A 23,397-nucleotide genomic window follows, 5' to 3' on the forward strand; every position below is an offset into this window, starting at 1 on the left:
AAATGCAGGAGATGCTCAATATCTGATTAAACATTAATTCAAATGGAGCATCGGTGACAACTTCAGATATGAAAATCTAGGTTTGCCACAATAAAAAAATTAATTGTTGATAATTATTCTTAACCATGATTGTAAGAGAAATAACAACAGAATTTCCTTAAAGAGACAGGATGTATTGTTAATACATTTAGAATGTAAGAAAAACAACACTGTAGAAAACACTATTAAGTATAGTGAAATATACTGTAGAACACCAAAGGGCAAGACATTATGTTGCTTTTAGGCCATTCATTTGTTCACTCCTATTAATAAAAGTAATCCCCCCACACACACTTGAGTAAACGTAACAGGTATTTTTCTAGGCTTTACTTTAAATGGGACTGATTGATATTTAGATATTCAGGTTTGTTAATTTAGCTAGTGTCAATATGTATGTGTGTTTCTAGTCTTCTGCCCTGTTCAGAGATATTAGCTAATATGTGCCTAATTACTGTATGGAAATTAAAGATTAAGCAAGATAAACAAGAAGACCTAAGGGTCATGGAGTTGAGAGCTGGGACTCACTTTCCTCCGTCATTTTGTCTGAATGTGTCTCCGACCTCTCACTTGATATGAAAAGTTGGAAAAGTACTTAAAATCTCCGATGGTTTATTGAAGGGATAATAAAACTGAAGTACCACATGTTGATGCTGGATGCATGAATGGATTCAGGGTGCATATTCTGTAAGTATTTAAAATGTTATTAGACTGTATTATCATAAGGTCTTCATTTTGGATAAGATGTCCTTCTAAGAAAAACAGTGTGATTGATGTTTTGTTTCTCTCTTTTTTTTTTTTTTTCCTGGAAAATAAGAAACTGAACTAAGGATATGATGTTAGCTGTAATTCAGCCATACCAGTGTTTGACAGAGACTGGGTGAGAAAGGTTGGTAGTCTCTTGAGTGGATTATTATTCTAAGTAGTAAGACTTAGTACAGTTAACCACGGACTTCCTTGATGGGCCATTTTGAAAAGATAATTAGCCAAAATGCTACTAACAGACTAAAATACATCTGCAAAACGACAGCATACGTAGAAAGGACGCTGATTTGGTCCCTAAGCTAGTGCACTTATCAAACATATGCATTGCGATTTTATTCTGGCAACTGCTGGGTTGCAGGACGACTACTAAGTGAGCAACTCCTCAGCTCCAATCTCGTCTAGTCAGTAAGATTACTGACCGCTTGCCGCTGCGTCTCAGGAAAGTAGCCACTGAGAAATGCACAGTCATTCTCACACCCTTCCCTTCGTTTCTCTCTACTGTTCCCCAACTATCTTATTGCACAATCTGGCTTGTGTGCCCAACACTTTTCAAAGCTCAATATAGCACACAAACATCTCCGAACTCTCAGGTGCCATTAGCACGAACAGAGGACATTAATAGCAGACTCTCAGTTGCAAAGTCATGTGTATCCTGGTTTTAGTGTCTGACTTCTGGACAACCCGTAAGATGTTAGCAGTCAATACACCACAGGTTTTCTTAACGAAATGAAAGGTTAAGCTTGGACTTTTTCGGGCTCTTCCACTTATTTCGTTTTGCAGGTTACAGTTGAGTCTAACAGAGAAGTGGCTATGTGTTTGAGCTGCTGAAGAGGCAGCAACTTCTTGGGAGTATGATAGGGCTGCAAAGTAATATTGAACATCGGCATCTCACGTTTCACTAACTGACACAGAAAATTAGCAATAGACGATGGTTTTCGTGGGTTGAACAGCAGCCCAGATGGCCAGGGTATCAGACGTTGCCGTGCATTCAATAATTAGTTCTTGAATCCTGCTGGTAGGATAGCCATACTATTAATTAATTCATTAAATGAGTATTTATTAAGCACTTGCTGTGGGCCGGGGTCAGAGTTAAGTGCTGAGATACAAAAGAAAGAAAATAGAGGGGCTTCTCGGCATGTTCATAGAGCACTCATGGTTATTGCTGTGACGTTCCTTCAGCGTCAGTTGAGAAGAGCATGGGCAGATTCTGGAGGTTGGATTCCTCTCTAGCTGTGCTGCTGGCTTGTAGAGGGTCTTGGATGGGCATTTAACCCCCTAGTCTCACTTTCTACTTTCATACAAGGAGGCTGACGGTAAAACTGCCCTATCCAGCTTTGCCCCAGTGTCACTCTGATGGACACACAAGATCATCAATGTGAGAATGCTTTGAAAATTGTGAAGTGCCTATTTTAGTTTCACGTTGCAATAGACAGAAGTCATAATTCCCACCTCTTCCCCTCCCATGGATGCTGTTGCTTCTTGGCATTTATTGAACAATGCTCTCTCCCTGATTTACAGACGGAATTACACAGACTTCCTGTCCTGTGATTCTAAACCACGCAGACGTGCCTGATAGAAAGACGAGACAGCAGTCACGGTGGACAATAGTGTGCGATGATCACTAATACCTGTATAAAAGGTATGCATTTCCCACGTGGAAAGTGTCATGGACATTGTTCTTAGTACTTAGGATGTTTGCTTATTGTGCAAAACTAACTCACGTAACGTAAAACAAGAAGAAAGGTACGGGTAGATCGAAAAGATGGAATTTGAGTAAAGAGAAGAGAATAAATGACACATGGGGCACTTGGGTCCAACAAGATGTGCTGAACAGATTAAGTCCCGTATATGCAATGTATTACTATATGCTTTACACTATGCTGAGTCCAACACTGGTGTTGGCATGAGATAAATAGCAACTGAGTTTGCAAGTGGATTCTTCAGTTTACTCTAAAAACTATGCCAAGTATTTCAACTCATGGTTGATTGTGGTACTATATTTAGCTTTGAAGATATTATTTTTAAATAGTAACAACTGCAGGAAAACCCCCCTGAATATTTTAGCATTTATATAATGCCTTAGATTTCACAAAATTTTTATGTGAACAATTTAATCTTTGTAATAACTGTGTGAGATGGGCATAATCATTTCTAATTTAAAGACGAAAAAGTTGGACAGGAGTTGGTAGTTTACTCAAAGTAAGACAGTAAGTGGGAGACCCATGGCTTGAACCCAGGTTTTCTAACTCTGAGATGAGTTTTCCATCTTTGCTTCACATGAATAAATCAACAGTATAAAATAAAGCACAATTATAATGGGCTGAAAAAAAGGAAACCTGGAAAGTAAATTAAAAAGCAAATTCAAAGCACAGATTGAATTTGGGAGCATTGTCCCTCTTACCCCTCCTCTTATTCCAGTTGCAGAATTTTCAAGTCAGTTCCATTGATTTCCAGAACGAGGCAGGCATTAGAAGGATTTTGTGAAAAGGTCATTCTGTGCAAACAGGACCTTCTTAAGGAATGTCCGTGTGAAGGTTTAATTGTGGATTGTGGTTCTGCATATGTGCTGCATACATTACTTTCACAGTGTTATTGGTGTGCTCAAAAAAGAGACTGAGGTGAGAGTCACTAAAAAGTTTAAAGCATTAATTTTATTTCATATGCAACATGAAATTTGAAACGGGAGTGACAATGGCTTTAAACTTAATATAAGCCAAAACACAAAGTCATGGAAATCATAATTGACATTTCCATTTTAAGAATGAAACATGATTCCGTATTAATAACAAGGCAACATGAGTAAAACCTATGAAGGTTCCTATAATTATGCATTGTTGTCAACACAACTTTAATGATTTCCTGCTAATTCAAATAGTCTTCTAGTCAAAGAACAGCTTACTACGTGGCCCCTTGGCCAAAGTTAGGGTAAAAGACAACACCAACTACAATAACTCTTCGGGTAGGGTCTGGCTGCTAGAACAGAATATCATAGACTGGGTAGCTTAAACAACAAGCATTTATTTGTCACAGTTCTGAAGCCTAGGAAGTCCAAGATTAAGGTGCTGGCAGATCCAGCGTCGGGTGAAAACGCTCTTCCTGGTTTGCAGATGGTGGTTTTCTCGTTGCCTCCTCACATGGTGGAGAATGAACTCTTCCATCTCTTCTTGTAAGGGCACTAATCCCACCCATGGGGCTCCACCCTCATGATTGAATTACCTCCCAAAGGCCCCATCTCCTAACACCATCACATTGGGGGTAAGGATTTCAGGATATGAGGCGGGGTGGGGGAGGGCACAAACATTCAGTCCATAGCAGGTAGATGAGCACATTTAGCATATTGCTCCCCTCCCCGCCCACCCCAGCACAATACGAACATTTTAACACAAGATCTTTTACAACAATAAGAACAAACTCTTGCTTCTTCTCTCTTAGACTACTGTCTCCATTCTAGAAATCTAAAATGGAGACTGTCTCACTAAAACAGCTGCTAAAGGCCAATTTCCACTTCTTTTCATTTTTCTTCTATACTTACCATGGAATAAAACTATCAAAATGTATGAAAATAACATTGTGCTCTGGATTTTCTATTCTACAGTTTCAGAGAATCATCTGAGGAGAGGAGTATTTTATTGATCATCAATGTCTGGCTCTAGGAAGTACTGTGTATGAATGCTTTTAATTAGACCTATTTATAAAGAGTTTCAGAGAGGACAATTCCACCATTTTTCTTATGAACTCAATTTGGATACAATCACTTTGTCAGGAAACTCTTCTTTATGCTTCGATTAAATCCCTTATCAAATCCCTTATATGCAACAGATTAAGAAGTATAAATATACAGACTGAATCTTTGCATGTGAAAACTTGACTCTTAGAGTATCTTAAATATGGGAAAATAACTTGATTTCATTTATTTCCAAAAACTTGTGTTGTGATTTTCATAATATAAAACTCACTGATGAATGTTTCCGGCCAGGTCATACAGGTTGCAACCCCTTGATGAGATCTTCATGGTTTGGGGCTTGGTTTGCAGTTTCAAAAGCTTTAGGAGTGGTCTGGTGCCAAGGAACTATTTCATGCCTGCTGAAATCACAGGAAACTGATTTAAATAGGTGACTATATGGTGCGATATGAAGGGTAGGAAGTTGATTGAGAAGGAGGGAAGACAAATATGTGCCTTTTCTGCTGGGCTGTTCTTGTTTAGACATCAATGTATCTGCAAACTGAATTCTAATAATATTTTATTTATTCAGAATATATCTAGACATGGGAAGTAAGTAAAAGGAGTCTGTAGTGAAAAATAGATGTTCCCAATTTTATCCAGTGGAGTTCTCTTTTGAGCGGAGAAGCATCTACAATCAATCACACTGATAGAAATAAGAAGAGATAGCTGACATCTTAAAGAAATATAGAGAAAGCAGACATGTGGACTCAAAAGTCTATTTTGTGGAGGAAGATGGTTTATTAGGGTTCTCTAGAGAAAAGAACTGATATGCATACAGTTGACCCTTGAATAACACAGGTTTGAAATTCATGGGTGCACTTATGTGTGGATGTTTTCCAATAAATATACAGTTGGCTCTCTGTACTTCCATATCTCCAGATTTTGCATCTATGGATTCAACCAACCACACATGAGAAACAGTATTTTCGATCCAAGGGGTTGGGAATACATGGATAGAAGTTGGCAGATGGTCAACTTAAGTTATACATGGATTTTTGATTTCATCCCTAGCCCCCATGTTGTTCAAAGGTCAACTGTGTTTATATACATATGATGTATGTATTTACTATAAAGCATTGGCTCACATGATTATGAAGCACTGCTATATTCTGTCGGCGAGCTGGAGGCCCAGGAACACCAGTGGTGTAGTTTCAGTAGGAGTCCAAAGCCCTGAGAACCAGAACAACAGAGGCATCAAGCAGAGAGGGAGTTGTATCTTTCTCCCCTTTTTTCACGTCCTGGACAGATTGGATCTTGCCCATACACATTGGGGAGGGCAATCGGCTACTCAGTCTACAGGTTCAAATACTAATCTCATCCAGAAACATCCTCACAGACTCACCCAGAAATAATGTTTAGCCAAATATCTGGGTACCCCATGGTCTAGTCAAGTTCACACATAAAACCATGTTTCCCCAAAAATAAGACCTAGCCGACCATCAGCTCTAATGCCTCTTTTGGAGCAAAAATTAATATAAGACCCAGTCTTATTATACTATAAGACTGGGTATAATGTAATATAATAAACATAATTAATATATAATACCAGTTCTTATTTTACTATAAGACCGGGTATAATATAATATAGTATAATATAATATAATATAATATAATATAATATAATACAATGTAATATAATATAATATAGTACCGGCTCATATATTAATTTTTGCTCCAAAAGACGCATTAGAACTGATTGTCCGGCTGTCTTATTTTTGGGGAAACAAGGAATTAACTATCCCGGAGGGTAAATTCTATATACTCCCAGTAACCACTAGGGGCATGTCAACATTAAGGAATAAGGAAATGCTTACTATTGTCTCATTTAATCTTCATAAATAGAGCTAAGAGGTAGGTATTAACTTATCCCTATTTTCAGATAAGGTAACTGAGGTTTCTAAGTTAAAAATAAAACTTCACAAATTCACTGAAATAGCAATAGACCCATGATACAAATCCAGCTCAGTCTGATCTTAAATCTCACCACATTTTTACTCCTTCTGTGTTCTCTATTTTACCGTTAAATATCAATATTTATTCTAGAGGTTTTGATTTCTGAAGATTAGGTTAAAGAATGTACAACATACTATATATTAGCATTTTTCTTAATTATTCTGGTCAAATACGGATGGTTTTAGTACATTAATTTAAAGGCTGGTTTTTGAGAATGAATTAAAAAAAAAAAAAAGGAAGTGGAGAGCATCCATCTCTTTAAACTTCAGCCAAGCCAGGTATTGCATACGAGGGATGCTATATGGCTACTCAACACCCATGACCACTGGCTTCATCCTGTCTCCCAGTTCCAAATTTTGTTTCTACTTTCACCTCGCCTTTCAGATGCAATGCTATAAACTTGGTATCTCTTAATAAAGACTTTGGTACCTCTTTCTGTCCAAGGCAACTCCTGGCCCAAGCTGGCCCCACACAGAGAAATCTGTGACATCTAGCACCGGAGAGAATAAAGATAAGTGATCCTGTGCAATAAGGACACCCTTGCAGTTACGGAAATTCTCTGATTTGCTAAATATAATGACTCTCTCCTTTGATTAATGCCAGAGACATGCTATCAATTCTCCAAAGCTTTTTAATGCATATTGTTATGCCAAGTACTGTAAACTAGTTCCAAGATTATAGCTTCTCTCACATATTGCATTTTATTATCTCATTATTTTTTTATATGAGTTGCACATACAGGATGGTAACTTACTTACTTAAAACTTTCATAATTCACAATGTAGGGTGTATATTCTTCAGAGAGCTACTATAGATAATTAATCTCACTTTGTTTTCTTTCTTTCCTTCCTTTCTACCATCAATTATTTAGGTTTCATTTTAAAAATAGCACCCGAGGTCCTGGTCTCTTAGATTTGCAGAATGGGGCAGGCTGGGTTGGGGTTGTCTTACTAAGGCATCAGTGGCCCTCTGTACAACTAGCACACTGGCAAAGTTATAAATATTGTTATATGTTTCATTAGTAACCATAGCTTCCTGGGTAAAACAGTGAACATGCCTGATTGCAAAAGTAGGGAATTCTGTTGGAATTATAGCCAGCATTTGCATTGTTAAGCACTGTTTTTGGATTCTTACAAGCAAAATAAAACAAACCTCCTCAATTTTGCTTGCAGCAATTGACATAAAACATGAACTCAAGTAACTTACCTCCAGGCTCACCTTCTGCAGAACCAGTAGATGGTCACTCCGTAGAACACTCTGGTTACTTATTGAAATCGAGAATCTTTTCTGCTCCATCACGGAATGCAGTACCAGATCCAAGGTCAGAGCTGGACTTCATCTTGGGGGTGGAGGTTAAGTAATGCAAAGCATCCACAGAATGGCCAGAGGCCAAGGAGAGGCTTGTGACTCCAGAACATGCCAGCTGAAGGTGAGATTAAGTTTTAAAAGGACCATTAACATGTACTCATTGTTAGAAGTGGGGAAACCAAAAGGACAAGTGTAAAGGACTTGCTGAACAAAGAGCCCATCTTGGAAAGAAAGACCATGAAAGGGAAAAAGAAAAAGGACACTTTTGAATCTTTTTCTGAAAGTGTTGTAACTTTTTGCTAAAATGCTAGAATTTAAATGGCTGAACTTTGATTTGAATGACATTTTAAAAAAAAAAGAACCTATGCAAAGAAAATGTCTGGAAGAGTATATGCCAACATAGTAATGATGGTTGGTCCCTGAGAGGTGATGTTACAGCAACTTTTTCTCCTTTATACATTTCTGTATTGCCTATCCCCCCCTTCTCCCACAATGAGCACACACACTGCTTTTACAATTAAGGGGGGTAAAACAGTGAACTATTTTTGTTTCAAATAAAGACATTTTAAGGTTGGTTTTATTCTGTAAAATAAATTTTTGCATAGCTAAATTAGCAGGGCAAAGTACCATTGGAGAAGCAGAATCTGTGTGATGAAGAAAATATAGACTAATGAAAAACAAATGAACACAAAAGCTTGGGTTTTGCAACAGCAGCAGAATTTATAGAATGACAGCACCTCTAGAATTAGGGAACCCACAATTTCCTGCGTGTGTCTGTTTCTGCCAACTTTTGGTTGTCTGTGGTTTTCTTAAAATATCTTTGGAAGGGACTCCCAAGAATCATCAAATCAGTTCAACATCCTTTCAGTTATAATCTAACAAAGGCTTCCAGAATTTCTACAAGAGCTTCCCTTCATGTACATGTTCCAATGATCTATCCAACACTTTTGACTTTCACCCAAGATGACACGAAGAGTTACTGAACTTCTAAAACATGAGGGACGTTTCTCGCACTAAGGAAGAAGGAAAAGCTACTTCATGTAGTTTTCTTCCTCAGTAAGGTAGTTGTTAGTCTCCACTTCATACAGGAGGCCCAACTGAAGCTCAGAAAGTGAGTTGCCCGAGGTCTTACAACTAGTTGTTGGCCAGACTAGGATTTGAACTTGGATCTTATGACTTGGTGCCCAGTGTTATTTTTATATGACACTGAGGCTGCCTCTGGAAAAGGGAAAAGATGTGGCTGTCGGTCCTGGTTTCCCTGCAGCCCCTGAGGAGGCAGGGTACGTAAAATATTCAATACATGGATGGTTGGCTTTCAATAGCTCGAATTCTGTGACTGGCTTTATGTCTGTGCCACCCTGTAAGTGAAAGGGAGGTTCACGGTCGCGTTGCTTTTAAACACTGAACTTCTTGTTTCCTTGTATTCTTGCTTTTCTACTCCTTATAATTTTGTTATGAACTGAGTGAAGGAGTTGTATTTATAAATGTTATAGTAACCAAAAATAATTCTGTATTAATAAGTGAAAAGAAACTGAGAAGGTAAAAATTAAGAAATTTTTAAGGAGAGGCATAATAAAATGTTAAAATTTTCCAAGAATAGACTACTGGGTCTTTGTAGATATAGAAATTTAAAAATACATGGGTGGCTCTACTGATTTTTTCTCAGTTGAATGTAAACTCAAGCATATTCTACTCAATTCTGTGCTGCCCGGGGCTCTCCAGTGATAGGTAATCCATAGCTGCCATTGAGAGCATGGCCCATTTTTTCTTGTCAGTAATTTCCTTCCTCTCCCAAATCTAGAATTCAGAATACAGCAATAGAATAGATTTTACTTTATACATCATGTGATAATCTAAGTGATTACTACCAGGGAATGTGAATATGAAAATGTGCATGTAGACATTGGCCACTAATAATGTTCCACTGAATGGTGTGTTTATTTAACAAACAGCTTCATTAAGTCGTATTGGTAATTCAAATGGAAGTTTGTTGTACCTGGTCAAGTGATAAATTAGTCTTATGTTCCTGTTTTTGTTTCCAAGAACAGTGATAGCTAGATTTTAGGCTCCTTCAAGGCAGAGATAGATTGTGTTTTATCCTTTAGTGGTAATAACCACGGTGCGAGGAACAGAAGTGATTATGAAGTAGGTACTCAATAAATAAGTTGTTCGGTTTACTGATTTGCTTATGCATCTTCTTTAGATTAAAAATAGAAGCGAGGACATTAGTAAATCTACCAATTCATTTCCATTTAGCCATAAATGTCAATGTGTAAAGGATCGATGTGAAACACGGGTCCTTAACCTGCGCTTCTGAGGAGGTTCCCTTAACTCCCTCAAACTATATTCAAAAATTGTTTGTACGTTCATATGTTCATTTTCCTGAGGAGATGATCCATAGCTTTCTTCAGCTTTTAGGAAACCCGTAAGTCCATAAACTATGAAGAACCATTGGTATCTAATATAAACCCCTGCATCTGAAATGTCAGCACTGATAACTAAGAAAACCTGCCTACTTTTGCTTGGGAGAAATGATAACTTTTTTTCTCTCATGTTTGATTTTCCTAAAGATGCGTGATGTCCAGTCAGAATTGTTACCCTAAATAATGTCTGGAATAAAGCAATGCACAAAAGCATGACTACGCACAGGATGACGACACTTCTCCTTGCTCCTGTGCTATGCTCTGTACTGAGCTGGCACTCTGTGTTTGGGCACAGGTCAAGGTGCTTTTCATCATTTAAAACTCTAATAGGCGAAGTGATCTGTGACCTAATTATGGGGGAAATTACCTGTGTCCTGATGCATGCTCACAACCACTAAACCCACAGCAGCACTTCAGCTAACGGTCCTTGCCTTCTCACTTCAAAGAATTTGGGGCAATCTGCTCCCATCCTGAGAAGCTGATGTTGGAATTCATGGTACCTCTCACAGCCTAAATCTACCAGTCTTCAGAGGTAGAAGGCTTTTGTTCTTTTTATTTAGACCGACAGGGTAGAGTAGTTAGCTGTGGTCAAATCAGTTTAAAGTGTTTCTCCACACACTCCGCCCTTTTCCAATCCTGTGTTTTTAAGGAAGTTAATGTTTGACTAGTTTTTTGCATTGCTGCAGATTGAAAAAATCAGTTATGTTAAGGAACATTCCCTTTTTAGGAAGAAAGATAGGACTTTTATAATTATGCTATTGAGTCTCAACCCAACTGATAGCAACATATGAAAGTGAATCTCTTAGTAGTACCTTTTATTATTATTTAGTATTTAAGTAGCATGAGGAATTATGGTTTATAGCATTTTAATCCTAGCTGCTCCTTCAAACTTTTATCTTTAAGTGGGTCAGAAATACGATGTATCTTAGGTTGTTATTCTTTCTATTTATCTTTTAAATTAACATATATTAAGATTCTTACTTTGCAAATGTTGGCTTCTTATGAATGTATTTATTTTTACAAAGAAAAGACTGCTCCCTTGGGTGGTCGTCAGAGAGGGGATGGCTTTGCTATGTTCTTCCATCCGTCCCACCAAGTAAGAGAAGCATGTGGGACACTGTTGAAACTCTAAAGGGAACTTTCTAAGGAAAACAAAGCTTTAAAATGATTTTGGAAGATTATGATTCATACCCATTTTAAAGATTGGCTGTCGAGTTCATTTTGGGTACCAAGAGTTTTTCTGCTCCTCCTGTACATTCTAGAGCTTCCTTTCAAGTAAAAAATGTAAATATCTAAGCTTTCAACATAACAAAAAAGCACATGAATTCCATATCACACAAAAAAAATGGCTTCTAAGAAGATTGTAAATTGAGTGACAGAAGGGAAGTCATTTAAAGGGACCCCCACTACAGAACACAGGGCAGCACCCAAATAAACCCATGTTTAATTTTCACTTTGTTTCCGTTCTACTTCAAAGCTGTGATATCAGGAGTGGAGAGAGAAGCAGCTCACTGAAGAGCCCAAGTTCAAAGGGATTGGAATTTAGCATGGAATGCAAAAGTGAGGACTTTTGCTTCTAAGAGGATGGTTGAAACCTGCCAAGGTTGAAGAATGTGGGCTTGGTGCTACAGCAGAATTAGGTGTCTGGCGTGACCCTGAGTGTATTGGCAGTGGCTATGAAGCAACGCTCTTTACCAGAGAAAAGCTTGTACCTGACAAGCTTTTAGAAAGGGGCATTTCTCTTAACACTGTTTTCCTGTCTTTCTGCTCTAGAAGGGACATTATAAACTGCTAATGAATGGCGACATTCCTGTTTGGAGAGGGACTGAAGTAAAGCACACTTCAGCCTCCTCAGACCTAGGGTACCCGTGGGCTTCCCCGCAGAGCGCGCTCTGCTTGCACCCTTTGGAAAGGTTGCACAATGGGTCAGTATTCTCTGCTGGCTTTCTTTGCACTGGAGCTCTGGCCACCAGAGGGGAAAACAGCCACACACAGGGAAATCGCATAAGTTAAAATCAAGCAAGCCTGGTGGTTAGTAATGACTTTCCCAGGATCCAAGTCTTTGCCTCCAGGATATGTGGACCTAGAAAACAATGTCATTCATTCAACATTTATAGAGAACACACAAAATACACGGTACTGTGCTCAGTACCAGAGAGCATGCAAGAGGATGCAAACCACGATCTGTGCCAGGGGGTTTCTGACAGGAAGGCTATTTCAAGTACCTTAGGGCCCCTCAAGAAATTCTTGGATGAATAAAATTGCACTCAAAATTAAAAATAAACATGGAGAAGGATACTGCGAGGACAATATGTATTTAAGGAGGGAGGGCATGTAAACGTGCTTGAAATTATTATTGCTAAGCTATACAATGTAGCTTGGATGAATGGGAGTAGGTTTAAGGGGCCAAGGCTCCCAGCCGGCCTCGCTGGACCCTTCTCGGCGGAGCCTCACTTCAAGAGGCACCGATCTGATGCCTACACAGCTGAATCCGAACAAAGGAGGCCGGCACTTTTACCTGGGAAGTGGATAACTTGCAGGGAAAGTGGCCTCCGGAGGGGGAAGAAATGCAACATTCCACTTGGAGTGAGAAGCGCCCCACGCCCCGCGAGCGCGCAAGCCGACCGCACCCTCCACAGCCCTCCCCCTCGCTCCCCCGCCCCGTATCCTCCACCCAGGCCAGGCGGTGGGCCGCGCGGGGCCCGGTTCCACCGCCCACTCCACGCCCGCAGCCCCTGCACGCTCCAGCTCCAGCCAGAAATCGGGCACGTGCGCCCGGGTCCTCGGCTCGGCCCCACAGCGGCCCGAGCGCCCCCAAGGTTGCAGTGGTGACCGTGGGGTCCCGATTTCTGTTCCCCCACGCCCAGTCAAGAAGTCCGGACAGCGGTGGCGGGAGCGAGCGGCTCGGCCCCTCCCTACAGGGGGCAGCGCGACAGTGGGCTGCGGGCGCCGCCTCTGCTGCATCCGTGGCTGCGCGCTCCGCTCGGCTCAGCCCCGCTCGGATCCGGAGCCCGCGCGCGCCGCCTTCCCTTCCTCCGCTGCGGCCGCCCGGCGGGCAGCTCCCCGAGGCGAGACGCGCGTTCGATCCTCCTTCCCAGGGTTGACGGATTTCCGGGGGCGAAGAATTTCGCCTCGGTCCCTACGAGCATCTCGGCCTCGCTCCCCCTCCTCTCGCGACGCCCCCACCCCGTGGGCGCGCGCGCGCACACTCACACACACTCCCACTCGCAGGCGCGCGTGCGCACGCCCGCGCGCCCCGAGCCGCGGAGTCTCCAGCGCCCCTCGGCAGAGCCCACTCTCGGGCGCCGCTACTCACACAGGCTTCCAGCCGCCACGGGGCGTCCTCCGTCTGCGGCAGCGGCGGCGGAGGCGGCGGAGGGAACGGCAGCTGCAGCCCGGCCCCGTCTCGCAGCTCCGTGCCCGGGACGGAGTCCGGGAGAAGCGGGGAAGGAGGACGCCGCGCCGCGCCCGGCGCCCGGCTCCAAGGGGCGGGCTGCCTCCGCTCCCGGTTCCGCGGCCCCAGGTAAGCAGCTCCGGGGCCCGCAGCATCCCCGGGGCGTCCGGGATTGAAGCCTGGGTTCCCGGGTCCCGCCCCCGCCACGGCACCGGGACGGAGGCTCCGGGGGGAGTGGGCTGGGGGGGAGGGGAACGGAGCCAGAGGTGAGGCTGGTACGGTGGGTGCTCGGAAGCACGGGGCTTCGGCGCAGCGCCCCCGCGCCCTCCCTGCCCTCCCCCAGTTCCAGCCCTGTCACTTTCGCGAGCCCGGGGTGCCCGGCGCCTCAGACAGCTCTCCCTCCGCCGCCGCCAGCCCGTGTTGGCTCGGGGCTCCGCGCCCGCCGCGCGCCGCCTACCTCCCCTGCACCTTGGACAGCGCACCCCGCCGCCCCCGGCACCGCACCCGGGATCGCGTCCCGCTCCCGCAGCCCTCCTGCTGCGCCCTTCTTTCCAGGTTGTCATCCTCCCGCCCTGCATCCCTCGTCCTCCCTGCCTCGGCGGACTCCGCTGGGGTGCGGGCCGGAAACTTTCCCCCCTGCCTCGTCCGCGCTCAGTACTATTGTTGTTATTTGTGACCGTCCCCTTAACGCGGGGAACTCAGACACCTTGGACGGGTCGTCCTCGGTGTGAGCACGTCCTGCCGGCCGAGCACGAGGCACGAGCGGCACTGGGCAGCTGGACTCGAAGGCCGCCGGGGTGCAGAGCCCGCACCCCGGGAACTGGACTCCCGCCGCCTCTAGTACTCCCCACCTACCCGGACTCGACACGTGCGCGCCTCCCACGGACGCGGCCCCTCCCGGACCACCCATGTCCTCCCCCTGCACGGCCACAGCCACCCCATAGGTTGGACACCCGGGGCTCGCGGGTCCTGATTGGCTGAAGGCGTAACCCCGCCTCCTTTCGGAGGGGGGTGGTTCTGGCGTGTTGTGGTTGTCATCCCGTGGCGCTCACATGGGGGAAGTGGGGTCTACAGGTAGCGCAGCCCGGCTCGTGGGATCCCCGCGTCCTATTGTGTACAGCTGCTCAACCACCCTCCTTCCTTCAAACTCGCTCCTGCTTTTCTCCTTTCCCTGTCTCTTTCTCAACATTTTAGTGGTAAAATATTAAAAAACAACAACACAAAAAAACTGTAGCCCTACTTTTATTAATACTGTATTTGTTCGGAGGTATCGATTTTTAAAGCAGATCTAGAAGAACGAGGAAACGAGTGCATACGGGGAGGTTCGTGGCAAACTGGGCTGCAGATTTGAGTCCAGTAGTTTGGAGAAAGTAATGGGTGCCTCAGGGATCTGAAGAAGGGTGGGAAAAGCGGGAAGGAAATTGTTTCGTGGAGGAGAGACGCAGGTGAGCGAGCTCGGGAGGCTGAGGGAGAAGGAGGTGGGTCATTTGTGGGGTGAGAGGTGAGGGAGAAACCCAGACCGGAGCTCCGAGAGGTGGGTGCCTTCTGCGGGAGAGGATTCTGTCTGGGAAAGTGGTGACATCGGGCTAGTATTGAGTTCATTATTCACACGTTTTGTTTTTGTTTTGCTAGCGTTACCCCTTAGATAGGAGACTTTGTAGTAATGATGTCAAACCGTGAAGTGGATGTCGCCTATTCAGTTTCTTGTAATATATAGATTGGCAAGTGGTAACGAATTTCGAAAAAGTGAATTTCGGAGGCTCCTCTAGAGGGATGCACTACACAGTTAAGTACGAGCGCTTTTGAAACAGTGTGAAGAGAGATGGGTGAACGTTGCCTCAAATCCAAAGATTGTTCTGGCATTATTTAGGACCTTGGCAAAAAATGTATAGATGATACTGATTTCTGTTTGTTTTGAAGCATGATCGCCTCTAGCATTTTCAAGCTTTAATTCCTTCCGGCTGTTTTGACGTTGTGTCTTCCGGTCTGAGAATATTGTAATTCTTATCTGTAGAAACCCTGTTGCAAAACAAACAGCAAGTGATGCAAGTTAATGTTGACAACTTTGTATTGAGTGCACTGTGTGTTATATTATTTGTAAGCTAGTGAAATACGCAAAAGTAACATAGCGTGACTGTTACTCCCCAGAGACCCATATCAAAACAAAGTGGGGAGTCACGTGAGGCTATTTCAGGGAGAACAATTCAGTTATTTTAAAACTGATTCTTGGGTGTAAACAGCAACCAAATTTTCTCATTTGAATTATTATCTTTGTGCACAGTTGTAGCACATGATATTAAATAAAGTAGCATATTAAATACGTTATATGATTCCAAAGTAGATAGTAAAGGCCTTCCATTTAATATTATTTTTATATAAGTAGGCAGAATTGCTTTTCTGACTCGAGAACTTTGCATTCAAGGAACAGAATTTGATACTTCCGGCAAGCTAGAAGTTTTTGCTATTGTTGAGAAAATAATTCTTACTATGTTTTCATATCTCTAGGTCGTGCCTTGACTTGCCTTGAGGGATTTGGATTCTAGATTTTGGCCTCTCGAATTTAATGGGTTTGGAGGTAGATAGGAGAAGAATGTACATAGTCACACACACACATATAGGAAAAATGTATATCAACACAGCTGTATATTTATATGCATAGTTTGGGGAATACATTCAGTTTATTTGTACATGTATTGTCATCCTTAGAATTTTTTTCTCATTCATGTCCAGAGGTGGCCCTGTTTTAAACTGTAGAAAGCATTATCACCAGTAGAATTGGCCAATAGATCATGGAAACAGACAATAGTATTTTGTTGCTTGGCAACCTCCTACTGTGAATGAAAAACAAAGCAGTGACAGCTGCTTCCACATCCTGATACTGATATTGCAGCTCAAGCATTGCAACCCTCCAAATGAGACAAATCTAAGTTTTGTTTGCGTAAGGTGAAGCTGTTTCTTTTGGGGGATGTTTTTAAAAAGAATATTTAAACATTTTATTAACTAAGAATTATATTGTTATTGTGGGATGAAATGAAGCATCCAATTTCAATAGCCCTCTTAAGCTTAGTATAAACTGAAAAATGCAAGATTGGGAGGAGGGTGTAGTCCCTTCTCATTCTTCCCTTTATAGTCAGTCGTTAAACAGCGTGTGCACATTTGCTGCTGCTGTCAGGTGCTCTTAGGATTTCACAGAAACTTGGAGTTCTCTATGATACCTAAATAGGTGGTTGGATTTTACTGCTAGGGGCGAATTAGGGACTGATGCTCTGGCCTAACCCTTTAATTTTAAGGGACATTGTAGTACAAGTGAGATGCTATGACGTGACCCTGGTGACAGAGCTGTCTCCAGGATGTCTTCCCTCGGGTCTCACTTGAAATAATTTCCCATTTCCTCCCTTGAGTTTTTTTGGGGGGTGGGTGGGGTGGGGGGTTCTTTGTTTACATCAAATTTGTGACCAAGATTTTTATCCTAATAAAGAGACTTAGAAAACACAGTGATGCTTCAGAGTAAAACTTCAGTATTGACACTAGGCTACACTGGAGTTTTAGACACATTGTATACTGTGTATTCTGCCTTCAGTCTGTGACATTTCTTTGCCTCCCTGTCTTTCCCCAAATTGGGGAAGCCCAGTCCCTGGCCTTGGTAATTGTTTACAGCTTTGGACAGTCTTTAAGGATCTATTATCTCTATGTGAGTTTTGAACAGGGATGAGATTGAAGATTGTGTTGGTCAGTTTGTGTACCTGCAAGAGTTTGAACGTTACAGCTAATTAATCACTCGTCCCAGTCCGCTGTCTGCAACATGACAGACATCGCGTTGGTGTAGTGATCTGGGCTCTTTAATGACTGTGTCACTGCATAAAACTCGTTTCAGTCTTTTATCAAAGCTGTCTTGCCAAAAGTGTTACCTGAAGCCTGTCGTGGAGGACAACTCATCTGTGAGAGATGGTAATTAGTGCAGGTTGTTTTTTAACTCTAAAATCATAATGAATAGATTATTGGATGGCAAACTTGAATCACATATGCATTGGCAAGCATTTCTTCAAACCTAGGGAATGTATTGCATGCATAATACCTTCTGAGGTTCCTTACACTACTTTTTAAAAATCTGTATTCCTTTGTTTATTATTTATGATAAAAGTAGGCATTTATTTTTAATATGACATCTCAAGTAGAAAAATGTGGAGTGGACTGGTTGGAGAAAGAATGGAACGACAGTATTAAGTAGCACTGAAGAGCCATTTTTACCAGAAAAGCAAGCACTTTAGCAGATTTGTAGGGGGAATAATTGATTTACAGCATGTTTAACCTAGTTTCAGAAGCCTGCTATTAACTTGTTCTAGCTAGAAGGATTTTCAAGCAGAATAATAATTTGGTAGATTTCAAGTGAACTTCACTGATTTTTTTTTTTTTTTTAAACAATAAAAAAACATTTTCCCCTCTCGTTATAGTTTGTCCAGGACAAATATTTGTTTTCAATCCTTTAGGATTAATCTGAATTTAAGGTCATTATTATATTTTAAAATTTCAGAACCATTTCTCTTTGCCTAGTGCGATGTTAAACATTCTGTACTTCATACCTTTAATTTAATCTGCCGGAATCTTGACATTTAATGAATTTTCCTCTCCTATCTTCATGTACAAGATAATGTATGTATGTGCAAACACACGATACTTACATTTTTTCCTTTTTGTGATTTTCATCATTATGATAGAACACTAAAGGACTTGATTTTTTTTTTTTTAATATAGTAAAGGGAAACTTTAAACGAGATATTTACGTTTTCAATTTTCTTATATCAGCTTCTGCCATTGTAACCTGTAAACTCTCACCTACACAAGTAGGATGATCACTTAAAACAAGGAAAAAAAAAAAAATATATGTATCTGAACAGCATCCACTTGCTCCCCTCCAGGCTAGCCAAGGAAGCATATTCTCTCATTCTTAGATGCTTAGATTTTTCACACCCACATACACATTGAATTGAAGGTCCTGTAGACTCTTCCTTCTTTTATTTTAAGAGGGGACAGAAGTAGCATTCGATTGGGAGACCTGTGTATGGCAGGTGTTTTAAAGTAAAGCCTATATATTGAGAGTTTCAAAAAGGCGATAGTATTGGGACAGTTAAATTGAATTATTTCCTCCGGCGATTTTTCAAATTTATGCTGCGAACATAATCCATGGCCCTTAGAGCCCTGCCCAGCACCTACAACAGTATTGCCTGGCGCGCAGGAGGGGCTCAGTGTGTGCTTTGTGGAACACGCACTGGCCCTCCTGTTTGTAATGGTGCAAATATTTCATTTTGTGCCTGTATGAAGAGTAACAGGTGAGAAAATGGAGGAGAACTTCTTGTAGTGTTTCATTGTTTCTGACACTGTAGAAAACAGGTAAAAATAATTAACTTAGCCAATGATAGTTTGCAATATACTGTTGTTAGTATAGAAAGTCATGCGAGAGGTTTCGATCTTCCACCAATACAGGCATGTGAGTGCAGACTAGCTGCTTCATGGCCCATCGCAGCGTAACAAAGGCTGTAGCGGTTAGTCTGAAGGACTGCTGCTGTACTGGAGCTGGAGGGTGACGTTTGCTCGCCCCAGGTTCATTGTCCAGACTGGACTGCGGCCCAGGTGCTGTGCCTAGCATCTCCAATGGTGGGAGGAAAACCACAGACTTACGGTGGCCAAACCTCTGTTTTGGTCTCGTTTGCAGGAGAGCAACTTGAAAACTGCAGGGGCTGTTGTGCACTTAAGGGGTACAACCCAGGGTGACAGTCTAGGTTCCAGGTACCACATTTCTGGTCATTGAAAGAAGCCAGAAACCCAAGAGTTCCGTGCCATTGAAATAAGACTTTCTTCTTCACCCTGCTCCATCTTTGTGAAGTAGGTGGAAAGGGATCGTGTCTCTGGGGAAAACCTGGCAGACCGACCAGGTAGGTAACACCCGGCCAACTCCCTATGCATCTTGCGAATCTCTCACCTTTGCACCGCTGTCCAGGGGTGTGTTTCCTTTGTAGGGTTTCATTCACCGTTTCCTGTCAGCACGTCTTTGGTAAGGTTCTGCTGACCAAAGGTTACAGTGTTTTGCTGGAGGGATTCCTGAGTGTCTTGCATATAGTAGGTGCTCAATCTGTATTTGTTTAGCTTTACTAGTGGGATTGTACCTACTGTTTTTATAGCTATGGGAGGTAGTTTTATTCAGGGAACCTACTTGAATAATAACCACAGCACTTCTTGAACACAGTTATCGAGCATTTACTATGTGAACGGTCTGGTGTTTGGTTCCAGGGATCACAGCGATTCTTGAGGCGCTGTTTGTGCTCATAGAGGAGAACATGCTACTTGCAGGGAGTCCGTGTGGTTTAAAAGTGACCATGCGGGGGGGTGGGTAGGTGTGGAGAGCAGGGCGGGGGGCTGACCATAGGGGACCTTATAAGGGCCACCCAGGATGTTGCACTTAATGATATTGGTCAGTGTTTCACCATCTGCCTGTTCAAAGGGATTCCATAAGTGCTTGTTATGAGTACTGAGTTCTGGGTCCCACCCAGGGCCACCGAGTCAGTCTTCAGGGATGTGGCCTGGCAGAGCAGACACGGTCACGTTGGTATGCGTATGCCCAGATGCCCACCGATCTCATTCATGTCTGCAGGATTCTTCCTCAAGCGCCCACTCTTCTCCACCCGGGAGCCTCCTTTCCACATGTGGGGCAGCTCAGGGTTAATGGCCTCAAGAGTGGACCTCAGCCAGTGACAGGAGAGAGCGGGGTGGTAACACACTGGCATCCGGGACCCGCAGGGGCCCTAAGGGCCTCCGCTGTGTCAGAGCCCCCAGGGGGCCTTAGCCGCGGTTGTCCCGTAATGGCAGCCTGTCTGCTAGACAATCTGGGCTGAATCGGGTGTCTCCCTTTCCTCTCCCAGGGTTTCCTAGGGTCCCCTCCCAAATAAATAACTTGCACTTAAATTCTGTCTCAATGTCTGTTCCTGGAGGAACCCAACATGTGATACTGAGGAATCTGCTTTATTATATTCCAGTTTTGGTTAATGCCCCCACTGGTTTTTATAATGAGGCAGATTTGAGAGACCCGGCCTCAGGTTGTCAAGAGCTACTAAGGGATTAAGGTGAAGCCAGTGCCATTTTTTGACTTGCAGCTGAGAAAGATCATGTTGACCTGCTGAGGGAGATGAGCTGGAAGGTGGCAGGGCAGGCGGTGGTGAGCAGCTAAGCCGAGGCAGTGACTGTGGGAGGGCCGCAGGACGGGCTTTGCTGGAAAGCTGTGTGGAGAGTCAGCATGACATAGAGGCCTGTGATGTGTGTTCTCTGAGCTCACTGCCATTTCCAAAGCGAGGTTGCAGCACTCCACCCTGTACCACTGCCCCGTCTGTCCACTCGGCGTGACAGCCCTCACAGGGCTGAGCGCTCTGCCTTGCCCATGCTCGTGGTCAGGCTTTCTAGAGTTAAGTAGTATAAGTCTAGGCATACGGAAAAGAAGACAGAAAGATACATTAAAGACTATAAATAATTCACTACCAGATCATTAGAAGAAGAGCGGTATATTTTACAGGAAAGCTTTGTGCAGCTGTAGAAAATGATAGTTGGAGAGGTATCTGTCACACGTGTCCCAGATACATGATGAGTAGTGATTTTTTACCCCCATGCTCTTGGCTGAGTGGTGATTTTCATCCACCATCAGTTTCTGGAAGACCTAGCATGCGCTTGTATCTATTGTTTTCCCTGCTTCTCTGACAGTATTGCAGTTTAGCTGAGTGAATGAGAGGTAGCTGGGGTGGGGCTGCTTCTTTGCCTGGTTCAGTCCAACTGCCAGGGATTGGACTGCAGTTTCTCCTGCCAGGTCTCAGGCCACCAAGGCTCCCCAAAGAGATCAAAGGGTCCAGAGAGTGGGAGGAGGAAAGCATAAGTCCACAAACAGCCATTTTGAAATACATGCTGAATGATGCAATGAGCGGATTAAAGCTTGCTAGATGATAGGAAATAAGACCAGGCAGCCTCCTAATTGTCTCACGTATGGATCCTAACATTCTGGCTCTGTCTGTCGTCAGAGAGGCAAAGACTGAATAATGAACCAGGAGAACTGGACCCCATCGTATTTCGGCAAAAGCAGAATTGAGCCCACGACAAAGGGGAGATGGAATTGTGAGACGTTGTCGAGTGGGTCAGCAGAGCGCTCACTGGGCCTGGCCTTTCAGGGAGCCCGCAGCCGTGACAGTGGGGAGTCTGAACATGTGAGTGGAAAGAGACAAGATGGGTGTAACACAGCGGAAAGGAAGAGGCCTTCTTAATGTAGAGTATTATGCACATTGATGATGTTTTTAATTAAACCTTGTATTTGGAGATAATTGTAAATTCATATGCAGTTGTGAGAAATCAAGCAGAGAGGTCGTCCGCGTGCCCTTTCCCCATTTCTCCCAAGGTCTTGCAAACCTGTAGTATAGTATCACCACCAGAATATTGGTTGCTACGATCCATCTATCCTGTTCAGGTTTCCCCAGCCTTACTGCTACTTATGTGGTGTGTTGGTGTGTTGTGTGTGCACATGTGCACGTGTGTATTTTGCTCTATTTAATACTTAGGATATGTTTTGCTTTAAAAAGAGCCCTTTTCATTCTAGAATTTTTAAAATAAAGGTCACTTGTTTAGACTAGGGCTGGCTTAATTGTAACTGAAGAAAGGTGCTGTAGAGTAAATTCCTCAACCCCCTTCTACGTCTTCGATTCTGCAAAGCAGCGCCAGGGGCCCCCTGAGGGGGCAGGGAGGGCAATGCACCACTCAGCCAAGTAGGACTTCCACTTAATTTATTTCTTGTTTACTATTATATGGTAATAAGAAAACCTTTGAAGGGAATGAGTGTTGTAAAAGAAGCTTGCTTATTACAGCTCATTGTAAGTCCCTTCCTTATACTAGCATTTCTAGCCTTCCCTCCCCACGTTTCTTTCCCTTCCCTCTCCGGTCTGTGTTGGAGGGTCTCACCCCTGCAAGCTGCTTCCCAGATTTCTGGATGAGCGGCCGTGTTACATTCAGCCCGTGGGAAGCACGTGGGAGACAGCAGGGCGAAGGGCAAAGCCAGGCTGTGTTCCCCTTCCTCGGGCTCCGAGCGGCACCTGTGGCAGTGGGGACGCCTGTCTGGAGCCCCACTCATACCGGATGGACCTGTGGTTCTAGCTGCTCACAAGTGACTGGCCCAGACTCCAGCAGCGTCCCCGCCGCTGTGGCCGCTCCAGGCTAGGGGAGTAAGGGCCTCCTGCTCTGGCCAATCTCTGGATACCTCACTGTCCTGTGTTAGGCTCTCCTCCCCCACGGCCTGATAACCAATTCTCTCTATTAAATATCCTCAATGAAAAGTACTTGGAGAGATTTCTAGGGTCCTAGTTAGGCATTTCCCAGTTCCTCAAGAGATGGCAATAGTATAAATCTGATGAGGTTTTCTTCTGAGATTCTGGCTTCTTCCACTGCAAATATCTCGCTAGCTCCAGTCAGAGTAGAAGTGCCCGCATTTGTGACCTCACCCCTTGCACCAGACGTCTCTGTGCCTTACTGACTATTCATCCTCATTTGGTTTTCCAAACACTGATTTCCCTTTGTCAGACGTATTTGGCAGTTTGGCAGCCTCCCCTAGCATCTTTGTCATTCTATCCTGAGCTCTCCTTTTACTAACCTTCCCTGTCTTATCTTCTGCCAGTGGTTCTTACCGACCTCATTGCCATGTGTCGTTTCCTTATGCCTGTAGTCATATGTTGGTTCCGTGACTCACTCCTGAATGTACTTTGGTTGACAGGTCAGAC

General features: G+C 43.5%; 1 protein-coding gene and 1 long non-coding RNA gene across 5 annotated transcripts in view; one reads left to right on the plus strand and one right to left on the minus strand.

Annotated features, from left to right (window-relative positions):
- Positions 1-3,801: 3,801 nt before the first annotated feature.
- Positions 3,802-14,513, minus strand: LOC109457133 (uncharacterized). Its single transcript, XR_012496034.1, has 4 exons — positions 14,310-14,513; positions 13,526-13,842; positions 7,685-7,901; positions 3,802-5,695 (listed from the first exon to the last, which is right to left on the minus strand). It is a non-coding gene; the product is annotated as an uncharacterized LOC109457133 (long non-coding RNA).
- The window catches only part of ENOX1 (ecto-NOX disulfide-thiol exchanger 1), a 511,619-nt gene continuing 501,831 nt past the window's right edge, over positions 13,610-23,397 (plus strand). For 3 of the 4 annotated variants that reach the window (XM_019749803.2, XM_074329326.1, XM_074329327.1), the window contains exon 1: positions 13,610-13,732. The gene's annotated coding sequence lies outside the window, so the exon portion shown is untranslated. The remainder of the gene's footprint in view (positions 13,733-23,397) is intronic. The other variant, XM_074329324.1, reaches the window with a different exon arrangement.

Source organism: Rhinolophus sinicus, linkage group LG04 (assembly GCF_036562045.2).
Source record: "Rhinolophus sinicus isolate RSC01 linkage group LG04, ASM3656204v1, whole genome shotgun sequence".
Lineage (NCBI taxonomy): Eukaryota > Metazoa > Chordata > Mammalia > Chiroptera > Rhinolophidae > Rhinolophus > Rhinolophus sinicus.